The sequence below is a fragment of the Haliotis asinina genome, chromosome 7, assembly GCF_037392515.1.
Source record: "Haliotis asinina isolate JCU_RB_2024 chromosome 7, JCU_Hal_asi_v2, whole genome shotgun sequence".
Lineage (NCBI taxonomy): Eukaryota > Metazoa > Mollusca > Gastropoda > Lepetellida > Haliotidae > Haliotis > Haliotis asinina.
In genome coordinates this window covers 41,267,546-41,280,924 of record NC_090286.1, presented here as the reverse complement: position 1 = coordinate 41,280,924, position 13,379 = coordinate 41,267,546, and the positions used below count along the sequence as shown (strand labels likewise).

The 13,379-nt window shown below is 41.7% G+C and overlaps 1 protein-coding gene across 1 annotated transcript in view; it reads right to left on the bottom strand.

Moving 5' to 3' along the window:
• LOC137290752 (uncharacterized peptidase C1-like protein F26E4.3) overlaps positions 1–13,379 on the bottom strand; it is a 43,934-nt gene that overhangs the window by 16,205 nt on the left and 14,350 nt on the right. The gene's annotated exons all lie outside the window — the stretch shown is intronic.

The following is a 13,379-nucleotide window of genomic DNA, read 5'->3' as shown; positions in this document are numbered from 1 at the left end:
ACTGGCAGCCGAAGCCTCGGCTTGCACGCGCAATACAAGTGGTCCGCACGCGCTACCCGTGCCCTGCTCGCAATACCTGTCCTGCGAGGAACACAGGGTTTATGCAGAGAAACGATCTCGTTGCTTCACAGAGATCCTTCGTAGACAAGAGTATAAAAGCAAATGGGTGTGGTTCGAAACTGGGAGTCAGCACTACACATGAAAATTGTCAGTAATTACGTCATATTTCACGATCATATTCAGACATGGCAAGGCAAAGGGATATCAATCTTCAAAACAAGTAATAATTGAAAGAGGGACAGAGGGGCGATACTGAAATAATATCCCGAGACAGAGGGGCGATATCAAAGTAATACCCCCTCATCGACGGGCATCGGCATTTGACCAGAAATATTACCTCGCGAGAACAATAGAGTGACGTCACTGGTGGGTTATAATCCAGAATAACAAACTTCAAGGCATTTGTCAGTTCTTTATAATCTACTATATGTCTTCTCAATAACGCCGGGTAGAATAGCGATTAAAGCGCACGTGCATCATGCTGAAGACTCGGGTTAGATGAGAGAAGCCAATTTCTGGTGTACCCACCGTGATACTGCTAGAATATTGCGAAAAGACGCAATAATATACTCAATCACATACCAGATAACCTGCTCCGTGAGGTACATACTCGTATCACTGCGTGATGTTGCTACTGAATTCATCACAACAAAGAAATCGACATAACCGAAGTTGTCATGTTAGACTAAATACTTTAGAGTTTTTAGAAAACTTTCATACTGAGTCCGTCATGGAACTAATCTGTGTGCAGGCACACCCAATCACAACACGTTAAGCACCTGTTAATTCGAGGGGATGGGCGAGGGTCAGGTTTGGGGACAGTTTCCATCCAGTGATCGCCGAGTACACAAACAAATGGACTAGCTGGCGAGATACTGAGATCACGGACAATGTCAACAAATGTCTCTGTATGGAACGTGTAGGGGGTGTAACACAGTACCCATTGGCTATGTGGGTCAGAACGAAGAGAAGGGTGTGGCCTCTGTAAGATGTTTCACATTTCACATATTGACCTCTTTAGTATTAAACAGATGATCTGAAACCCCGCACGCACTCATTTGTCAACCAAAGATGATAGACCGTATCGGTACAACAGACAGGATGAGTGAGTGAGCGAGCATTTTGATTAAAAGGAGCACTGAACTGTTATATCGGAAACACGAGTATGGGGCAGACACGTTCTGGCACACCTGAGGAAGGTAACCTACTCTCAACTCGTTCACATGTGGTTGACGAGGAATTTTAGCTCATGATTATGAAGAACGTTACGAAAACGAATGTACACGTAGATGAAGACGGAGGCATAATTTAGTTTGAACTTCTTTACACAAGACATGACAAACAAGTACACACAAATGAGGTGAGCGGACTTCCAGCTCAACCCAAGGGAGTTTCCTGTGAGCGGCATAATCCTGCTTGCGGTCGTCCCTACACAGACAGTCGGAATAAGGGACTCCACACTCACATTCAGTATATATGTGAGTATACATATATATGCAGTTCTTAACAACAATGGACAGGCAAAGATTCAACGATGGACAAATAGAGAAACAATAGCACTTCCTTCTGCAGTTGATGACATGACAGACACAGCCAAGGGAGATGACCAATAAAGGCCATACTTGATAAAGGCCATATACAGTAATTAGTGGAAGTGACAAAGAGGAGCAAGGTAGCTGACAAGACACTGTACGCTGTTGTAGTGATAAAGATCAAGATTGCAGATGGAATAAAAATGACTAAATATCACATGGCCTGGCTACGTAGTTTTTGGCTTGTAGAATATTTGGGCATGGCTGTCCTGAAGTAGACACAATAACACTACCACCAGAAACTCATAGACGGGTGGGGCAGCTGTGTTCGCTTGAGTGAGTGTAAGTTGTCAGTATACTCCGATCATATTAACCATTATGATGATCAACGCTATCGGGTACAACATTATAACTCTATTGAGACAACCTGGTTCTATCCTGGAGCCAACATGCCAGAAACTGAATAATCGAACATCTATCTACGCCACTTGGTCTCAAGACACGAAATCAATCAGGGCCCGTTTCACAAAGCGATTTTAGCACTACGTAGATCGAAAACCAAAGTTCAAGTAGGGGATTTGTGATCATCTTCATACTATGATCGCTTTGCAGAACGGTGCCCTCGTCACCAAGATTGACGATGCGACCCACCTCAGCCTACTGGCTCGGCCAGCAACGAGCGGAAAGGGCAATATTAGAGCTCGGGAACGCGACTACTGCAACTTACAGTTCAGACTTTTTCTCTCAAAGATCACGAAACAGAAAAAACAAAACAAAAAAACCCCTTAAATTTCGAAAGTTTTTAAAGGCTAAAAAAAGAAATTTATTTTCTTTATTTTCTCAGCTCATTACTGTTTGGTATCAAACGATAATTACAAAACACACGTTAGTTTTAAGAACTAAAGATAAAATTGGTTCTGTGATGTCCGTGAATCGGGTCGTGGTCAGTTATAGTTACTATAACTGTTACATCGTCATTTTAGTCGCCAGTGAGTGAATAAGTTCAGTTTTACGCCGCTTTTGTCAGTGTTCCAGCACGACGGGGGACACCAGAAATTGGGTTTACACACAGTACCCGTGTGGGAATCGAACCCGAGTCTTAATGCAAACGCCTTAACCACTAGGCAACCAGCGAGCCCCCGTCGGCTATGATAAACATGCGGTCCTGGCATATTGTTCTGACGCTTTGCTTTGTGGCCCGCCTTCACCATACTGCTTAATGTTAATTCCAAATTTCCGATCCATTTTTTAACACATGTCCGCTAGAACGGTTGGGATGTCTCCGATATGGATCCATTTATCTCCGTGTAGACTTATATATCAGTAACATGAAAGCCTTTTTCATCTGAGAAATCGTCAAGGTATGGCCATTTTGAAATGTAAATGTCACACACGTCTGTAAAGTATCACACGTCAATATCGACAAAAACGATGTAAGGCCATGGAAATTCGCGTGTTTCACGAAAGGTAGGCTTGGATTCCAGGGGCGGAATGGAATTATATGCGGTCATGGCTCCAGGTGTCATGTGGGAGTAATTGGTTAAAGCAGCGTCTTTCTTCCTCTTGAGTGTAGAATGTGGTGTTGACGTGCTGAATGTGTGGTGGTATAACTGACGGAAACACGACACTCACGGCATGTCGTAAAATGACATGGTTACCCAAAACATGTACGTTGTTATTCTTATACTTTTTGAGAAGCCACAATCCTTGTACATTCAGAAAGATTTCTTTGACAATATGAAACTTATCTCATACCACCAGACTTGATGAACGCTTGTTTCTGATCGACACTAGTAAATCTTAACTGACAAGATAATAGACTTAATGGATTTCTGATCCTTGTGTTTATGTCACGTCACGAAAACTGAGAACCATGCGTTTTAGCCGTAACAGTGGAGATATTGACAGAGATGGGTGAGACTTTTCACATCGGCTCTCCACGTCAATCTTACACCACACCGAAGGAGACACATCCGGAGAGGCGTTCACCGAAAAAAATCCGCTCAAGTTTCTTTTTATCACTAAAATAAAAACACATCAGACTTGGAGGTATTATCTCACTGAGAAGAATCAACAGAGCTAAAGTCGTCGGCAATATGCGAATCTCTGGGCCACAGTTTACACACTAGAGGTCTGTATGATTTGTGTATTCAATGGCGAGTATACCGGGGGCCTACTTAATCCTGGGGATTGTGCTCAATCCTTCTGACCATTTTACCTATCGGGTAGCTAATCCTCAACACATACCCAAAATGTTTATCAGAAAGTGTCCTTTAGTCCCCCAAAACCCTATGTCCTGCCCTTGTGTTTACGGGCGTAATAGAACAGCTGGTAAACTACGGTCGTATTCTGAACAACGTTGAAATTAAAAAAGCTTTCATAATTCATGAATTTTTTTTAGTCAAGCTGAAAGGGCGTTAAGAGGGTTCAGAACAAGATATGCCTCTTGAATTGATTGTTTCGAGGTAAAAAAATATATGTATTCAGATAAGGGTAGATTAAACTGATGAGGCTATAATCCAAACTACATTGTCAGTGTCTCGGATCATGCAGTATGACCCATCGTTCCTTGGTAGTTCACTTTATTTTTCAGCCTTTCCGCACATTGATACATTGATGGTTGTGACGGTGGATACGTGTGGTGGGGGTGGGCGGGAGAACTGGGTGTTGGGAGAAGGCGCCAGCTTTAAGAATAGAATCCTGGAATGAGTAATAACGTTGTTATCGCTGTCATTCACGTGGCCCCCTTATCGAAAAATATCGTTACAATTCAATCTGTTAATTACCATTAATCCTTTGCGAGAGATTTATAGAATCATGTCACCATCTCACCCTACCGGGTACCCAGTTATTAAGGAACATGATCGCCATTGTAATTATCAATGGTACTGTTCAGATTTCACCTGCCGCTATCAGTATTAGTATTGCTGTTCATGTTTACCTTATCATATGCGGCTATGATTAGGGACAGATTACGTGAGTAAGTGAGGTTAGTTTTACGCCGCATTGAGCATTATTCCCGCTGTATGGCAGCAGTCTGTAAATAATCGAGTCTTGACCAGATAATCCAGTGATCATCATTATGAGCATCGATCTATACAACTGGGATACGCTGAGACGTGTCAACCAAGTCAGCGAGCCTGACCACCCGATCCCGTTAGTCGCCCTTTTCGACAAACGTTGGTTTCTGAATCCCGGATCTTCACCAGCAGGCTATATTACGGCTGTGATTATCAACATCACTATGGACATGCGTGTAATCCTTGGTGTCATCCATCGCCTCATCCTGTGTGTATGAGGACCTGTGCTGGCTGACTTAGTGACAGGTACTCCCCTCCCCCTATGTGGAGACGCCCAGGAATGAAAGGTATTTCTAGGTGACGCGACTGCATTCCATGGTAAGCTGACACCATGTACACTGACCACCGACGTGCTGGCCATAATGCATATTGACCGATATACATGCACGACCTGTTTTCTTAAATAATCACATGTATCACGGATACAATGCAACACTTACTGGGTTTATTAGAGGTGTAACACTTTTGTCTGAGTAGATAATTATTAGGGGTGACTATTGATGGGGAAACAACATTTACGACAGTGATAGTCTGCAGAAGCACACTATTGTTATAACGATAGGCTGTTGTGACGAAACATTGCAATACTATTGAAATAGTTTCTCTTCTTGAGTTGTCTCATTTGAAGTAATTTTCCGAATTTAGTTTAAATGAAATAAAACCAAGCTGAAGTAGTTTCTCTTCCTTTTAATAACCGACAAGAAACTTGAAAAACAGATCAATAAAACAGCGAAAACCTTAAACGTATTGTTATTAACAAATTCAATTCAAACTCCGAGTCGTATGCCGCGTTTGCATGTAGGAGCGGATATATCTGAATGAAAGTGAACCAAGCTGGTACTTCCTGTATTTTGCGCTGCGCATTTATCAATGGAAGTCAATTACTAAAACTGTCTATAGTCGCATGTACTATCGACGCATCGATTGTCTTTTGTTTCTACCATCGATTAATTGCTATAGGAGACTTACCTGCTATAGGAGACTTACCAATTGTAATCCATCGATAGTTCGATCGTTACAGCTCAAATATTTATGATACTGAATGACTGTACCACCAAAGTGAGCGTATTTCTCGGGAATTTGAGTATGATATCTTTGATGGGAATATGTTACCATCACAATATTTTACAAGTGGTATTCTAATATGGCTAACAAACCGTGAATTCGTTGGGTTATGTGATTTTTCCTTGGTAAGAAGGGACGGTAGGGTAGCCTAGTGGATAAAGCAATGGTTCATCAAAAGCCTAGGTTCAATTCCCAACATAGACACAATGTGTGAAGTTCTCCTGCTCCTATGTTGTTTTATATAAATAACCTTCTTGCTGTGGTAGCCGGCACAGGGAGACAGTCCTCTGCCTCTACATGTCAGTATGCCACCAAATCCCGCTAAGAACTCCTCTATAATCGTTAATGCTAGAATGCTTAGTAAGCGATATTGTTTCATTCCGCGGACATCAGGGCGTTGACAATGTGTCGGATTCTCTTAAAACCTGAAACAGTAGACACTGTCTGTTCACTCACCACTCTACACTGTCTAATTGTGTGGACGATGAGTCTCCTGTTTCAGGAATTAACACACTTATAAATCCTGATGCGATTATAAGTCGAACTGGATAGTGTCGAGTTATAGGGGTGACCGAATGAAAGCTTTCAGGCGATATGTGGTGGAAATGAAAGTAGAAGGGTCGATGCAGTGTCCACGTTTAGCGTGTGAATATTGGTTTTTGTTTGCTTTTTAGCAATGTACATTGACAATATCTTGTCAAGGCGGTTTGCACACATAGGACCCAAGTGGGATTCGAACTGGAACTTCGGCGTAAACAGTGAATAATTAACATGACTAAGCCACCCACCGCAGGTCAGCCAAGATCGCAAAACCATTTGTGAATACAACAACGAGTACAAACCATCTTGCGACTTAAGAATGCAGTCATCTTTTCGCATTCGCACACGGACACGCACATTCACTCACTCAGTCACATCCACGAACGACACATACAGGTAATGCGAGATAAAGCCCAAAGTGGGCAGACTTGAAATAACATACAGTAAATTAAATACATTGATGTAATATGCTTCAAAATTAGAACGTAGGGGTTTAAACACATACACACGCTTGTGCACGCACACGTATATAAACAAACATTGCTCTACAACGCTTCAGTATGCTCTTTCAATGCACACTACAAACAAGCAAACGCTCACGCTAAAAAATGTTTGTACGTGTTCATTAAAAGGCCCTAATTCGTTTAAAACAGACGCAGTGTTATCTTTATAATCACCTACTTCAACAAAGTGTTTGAAATATGGAATAAAATTATTAGTGAAATATGAAATACATTTTTCTTTTATTTTTTCTTCGAGCACCTGCACCAAGTAGATATCTACCCACGGGAATCCTGGAAACGGAAGAACGAACGAAGAAGAAACGGTATTTCGCAACAGGAAAATGTAACTGACACCGTACACATAGCCTCGTGTCAGTAATGGGTGACCCCTGACCTCTCACCGGAATAGGCGTTAGACACAAGAACATAATTCACACAAATCTACGTAACACGTCTGCAATGATTTCCAAAACAGCGTGACAGCGACATCCAGTCTTTACCTGTATTTTGAGAGAGGTTATCGTTTGAGTACTCATGACTGATTTGGGACTGTATCCATGTGTGTTTTGACGTTCTATTCGTGCGTATATGAATTAACACTCGTGTTTATATTAATGCGTTAAAGTTGGGACTATATTCGCGTGTATTTAGATTGTATTATGTATACTTGAGTTGTATTCTTCTGTTTAGGGATGGTTTACCATGGCCAGGTACATAACTTTTAACAAAAATACAAAATCAAAACTTGATGATACACATTTCTAAGATGTAATCTTAATGATATTCACGAACAGTCAAACATCTTGAAGCTAATGTATACATCAGCACATTCTCAACATAAATTCAACTGCGAACATGTAAATCAATTCAGCATTTAACATCCCGTGAATGCAGTAAAAAGCCAAGTTTGTACACAGAATGTATAAAAAGATTCGGACTCTGACGTACAGAAAACGCTACTTCCTACACGGACGCAAACCCAGGTTTACGTTTGGATGCCATTCAGTGTGGCCCAGTGCCGCATTCGTCAAACATTTGCGAGTTTTAGGAAAACCTGAAAACATCTCAAGACAAACACACGTTGTGGATAAACGAGGCTTCTTGTTAACATTGTAAGTTTTCCTAGCATGGCTCGCAGCTTTCCCCAGTGTTCCAGAGCCCCCGTAACCTTTCCAAGACCTACCCCAAAATATCCAGCCCACAGCGGATGACATTTGGGTTTTATCTAACGACAATAACCCCAGCCGTTACTTACAAGTGTTTTCTGGCGATCACATAGCCGGTTATCACGATGGTGTTTAGGGGGTGTGACTGCACGTCGACTATAAAGGTGCCTCATTACCTTCCCCCGGTTGTTGTTATCCGCCCCCTCGGGACCGGGGTGGTGAAGTAGACTGTCTGGTGCAACACCTTGATGTGATTAGGATATTCCTATTACAGCATGACTTACGCGGGTCCAATTTATGAGGTGTAGGTTTTACCTTGTACCAATCAACACATTCTGTTACTTGTTGTTCAGTAAGCAGGAACACAGCGCAAACACGGAGGAAGGGACATCGTTACGGCAATATGTTCTAGTGAGTGAATTGCGTTTTACACCGCGCTCAGCAATATTCAAGCAATATGGTGGCGGTCTGTAAACATTCGCATCTAGACAAGACAATCCAGGGATCAACAGCAAAAATATCGATCTACGCAACTAGGTTAGGATGACATGTGTCCACCCTGTCAGAGAGCCTGAACACCTGATCCCGTTAGTCACCTCTAACGAAATGAATTGTAAGGTGATTTAAATGCCAATGTAAAGTAACGTGGCTTTGAAATTCTGACGAGTTGAGTTCGGTTGAGTTTTACGTCGCATTGTCATTATTTCAGCAATATAGAGACGTGACCAAGTCTGCAAACGTGGACATTTTACGTTCAAAGCTTAAAGGGGTTGTTTCGAAATACAGGAATGTGTATTGGGTTGTCGGAAAGTGGATGTCTTACATCACGGTCATTGCGCCTAGTGATTGACAGTATGAAAGCGTCAAGGTGACAACACTACATAAAGACCACCAGTGTTGTCGTTACGGAAACTGAGACTAACAAAATCATTTTATGGAAATACCTTCACTCAACATCCACCTTGACAGACCAAATGTGGGGCCCAGGGACCCCTATAAGTCATGCCTTATGTCCTTCACAAGACATATGATGATCCTGTGAAGGAATAACGTCAGCATGGGCTAGAGTACGGTTAGCTAAGATTTAATCATTACTTCAGTTACAAGAGGTCTTGAAACTACAGGAAAATGGGACAATGAAAACAATGTTACGAAAGCGTTGCAGTCTTTTTTTCTGTTCCTTTTCTGTTTGTTTGTGGCTACTGGAGGTAAAAGCCTGCGTAATGCAAAATCCAGATTATGGCGGAGCGTGCACTGAGAAACATCCAAGCAGTGGACCATGTTACACAATGAAAACATGTCTTAAAATTTGTAATGAAATACTGTCGTGAATTAATCTAATTAACTGAAAACACATTGGGTTTATTTCCTATTTTGTGCTTTTCCATTTTTTCTGAATGGGGTTAATTTGGTCCTTTGTGGCACCCGGATAATTAATTATGGGCTGTAGAATATTGTAAGAGTTTAATGCATGATTCATAAAAGTTGGGCGACACAGAAATACGATGTCTCATCCAGTTGAGTGTAAGTAATGCTCCGACATTTGAATAGCCTCCTGGGCCTTGCAACAGTATTCCTTGATACACAACGCTAAGATTTCCCGTAATGTGACCGGAGGCTAAGCTAAAGCAGAAAGGCCACAGTCAGTTGGTTATTTGTGCTTCGTTCTGTTCTCCGTCGAAACAAACAGTGCGTTTGATGTCCGACCCGCGGGGAAGCCTGTTAACATGTGCACTGTAGGTTGTGGAGGAGAAGTGTGGCTGAGCTGTGTTGGGAACATTGTCGTTCGTAAATCAGTTGTTGTAACTAAATGCAGGTGTGTATATAGGTGTCTTTTACAACTGTAATACTATCATGTCGATCATTACCATATACCTAACATATACACGTTCGTATTCAGTCGTTCATACGTCGGACGGTATGATCTAGTGGCCTGGTGGTTACACCGCTCAGTCGTCACGTTCTGCAATGGTTGAAGCCCACGTTTCATTCATTCTCAAGGGTACAGTATGTGAAGCCAATTTCTGGTGTCCCCCGTTGTGATACTGCTGGCAAATTGATAAAAAGGGCGTAAAGTTAAATTCACGTGTTGTCAGAAAGACATATAGGTGTATAGACCCTACCGTAGTACTGTATAAAACGAAAGGGATGTAACGACGACACACCAACCCAACCCCTACCCCACCCCCATCCCCCTCCATCAAAGTTCAATTTCGCCAGATAAAATATTTTAAGATCCCACCGATGCCTACGGATCGAAAGCTAGATGATTTCCTTACAAAATGCTATCAATGGTCTCCAAACTTGTTGCAACGTCTACTTATCATTTCCTGGAAATGATCAAAATCATGGGCAATTACACTAACTTGTCGGCCATAGATGACCTTGACATTCACGTAAATGAGCTGTCAGGTGGTAAGATTAATTTTAGAGGTTAAATATTCATATACATAATTTCCTCAAAATGAATGAACATCAGACGCATTTGCATAACCTCTAAAATTAATCTTACCAACTTATTGATACGTACATCATCCAAAATGGAAGGAATATTGCAAAGTTCATGTTTCGCACCCATTAGTAAACAGGCAAAACTGTTACAGTATAATGTATTTTCCACCAGTCGGATGGTGCAAGTAGGTTTGTGCAGATCTGCACGGATCATTTGAATGTCAAGGCCATCTATGGCCGACAAGTCAGTATGATTGCCTATTATTTTAGAGAAAATGCCTGCTTACTGCCGAGTAAATGATATGTAGATGCTGCAATAAGTTTTCAGGTCCGTGGATTGATGGTGCTGCAGATTGAATCTAGTCCTACATAGGTGCTGTTGAAGAGGCTGGAATTAATAAACGAATTTAGAAGGTAAGTTTTCGCTGTCTTGGGTGATCCGTGATTTTGGCGTCGAATTGCGGAGTTTTCGGTGAATCGGGGCGTATAACTTTTGAAAAAATGATTCGATTGTGAACAGTTCAAACTTGGTGAGACCCGTGAAGGTTCCGGGGTAGAATAGGCCTTCACTATCCCATGCTTGTCGTAATTGGCGACTAACGGGATCGTGTGGTCAGGCTCGCTGACTTGGTTGACACATGTCATCGGTTCCCAATTTCGCAGATAGATGCTCATGTTGTTGGTCACAGGATTGTTTGGTCCAGACTCGATTATTTACAGGCCGCCGTGTTATAGCTGGAATATTGCTGAGTGCGGCGTAAAACTAAACTCACTCACTCACTCAAACTTGGTGAAACTATCTTTCTTTCTCTAGTTTAAGCTGCGTTATACAGTTCAGGAATAATGTGAATTTGAAAGACACGGTTTCCGGAAAGTGGATGCTCCAAATCATGGCCAGGGCGTCTAGTGGTTAACAGTATGAAGAAGACCGTCCGATGTGATCACAGACAGTCAGCCAGGTCACGTGTCATCACTTCCAATTGTAATGGTCGACAAAACGTGTGCACGACATTGATTCTGCTCTGCAATTACTACCACATTTGAGTGACTGAGTGAGTGAATGTCACAGGGGCCCATGGACCCCAATATATAATATTTAAATTTATTTTTAAGGGTCGGTACAAGACATATATGAAGGTCTTGTAAAGGAATAACATGAGCTAATGTACGGTTAACAAAGATTTACGTATATTTCGCGTGTATAATTAATTCTAATAATCAATAATTATTGAAATGTGTTCCCAGGATCTGTTTCAACCCTCGTATTATTAACAAACGCAGATGTAGTTAAGCGTAATGTCGGGAACGCAAATATGAACAGAACGTAACCTGTCAAAATATGCACTGAAAAAGAAACGGAATTCCAACAGTTAAAGTCACAACATGTGCTCAGATCAAATGCAGTCCCACAAGAGTCTATCAAGTTCGGTTTATCATTGGCGGATTACACTTAATAGGTAACTTAGACGCACTACTTTACGATCCGTAAACGTTACTTCGTCTAACGAGTATTTTAAGAGGAAGAGGAAAATCCAACTGTGGCTACGGTGACTTGTCGATACTTCGCTCGCAAGTAGGTCATAAAGGGTGGATTTACACTGTCACGTTTGCTAAATGCTGCAGTCGGTGCCTGGAATCTCATAAAATGCCGTCGAAGTTCAGTATGACATACGCTTGGCTTACGTGTGTAGTTTTATTTCAGGATATCATGTTGTTGCAGGTAATATGAGATTAATAATGGCCCGGCGTATTTAGCAGTGAACATGATCCGGCGTATTTAACGGTTAACATGACCAGGCGTATTTAGCTGTTAACACGGCCCGGTGTATTTAGCGGTTAACAGTTATTCCATACCCTGGTCTGGACGTTGGAATACGGAGATCTTAAAATGGTATTTCAAGTTCAAAATTTATGCATTAATAAAGCGATGTGTGCGTGCGTGCGTGTGTGCGAAAGAGCCGGTGTTATTGTGGTAGTCCTGGGACATACCATGCCGCTACCAGACGATACATTCAAACACGGTGTACTGGCAACTAAACTATGCAGTTTGTGTAATGTCACCTTCAAGGTACATCGTCAGACAACATCGTACATAGTCAATAGCAACAAGTGCGTCTGTCGATACGCGCCGCCGAAGACCAACCCCCGAAAAAACCGCTGTAAAGACTTCTGCTCTATTCACGAGGCCACCAAGGCTTAGTCTTGGTTCTGATACTCATACATGTTATGGTCTGTATTTTTACGTTACGTCAGCAATATACAGCGCAGAGTTGCCTCCCTTTAGCATGAGTCATGGGTCAATCCAAGGATCACTCTTAATTCCGATTTTTAGCATCGTACACTTGGGACTTCGCCAAAGTTGTAAATATCTTAGTCCTGTATCATTCTAGCTTACTTCATCTTTCATGTACAAGTTGTAAAATGACTGAAAATATCCTCTCAATGGCTTAAGAGTACTCTGGTCAAACTGATTGCGAATGGGCAATGACGCGGCGCTACTCTATGACGCGGCTGGGGTGACGGTCAATTCACTGTGCTTAGGACAACTTTCTAATTGGCCTGATTCCTGGTTGTCACTTCACTGAACATTTGAGGTCTTTGCGTAGGTGGCACAATGAATTTAACAATCAACTATTCTATTTGACAGTACTTACTTTCACTTGTCAACAGATTATCACAAAATTAATGACTGGTGATATGTTCAATGACATTCATATTAAGTGTAGTCATATACATTTCTGTGAAAAAAAGATATTTCTTTGTGGATGTTTTAAAAAAGAACAGGAAGCAAGGAATACTAACTGTACATAATATGTCATATGCCGTCTGACGTCATGCCACTATGTTCGGGATATCGACCGCTGGTTTTCTGTTATAAACAGACCGCAGTGATACAGATTTGACAGCAACACATTTTTCAGTCATGATAATGAAATAAGGCCCTCACTGTTCTAATCCAATTGTCTATATCAAAATTTGTGT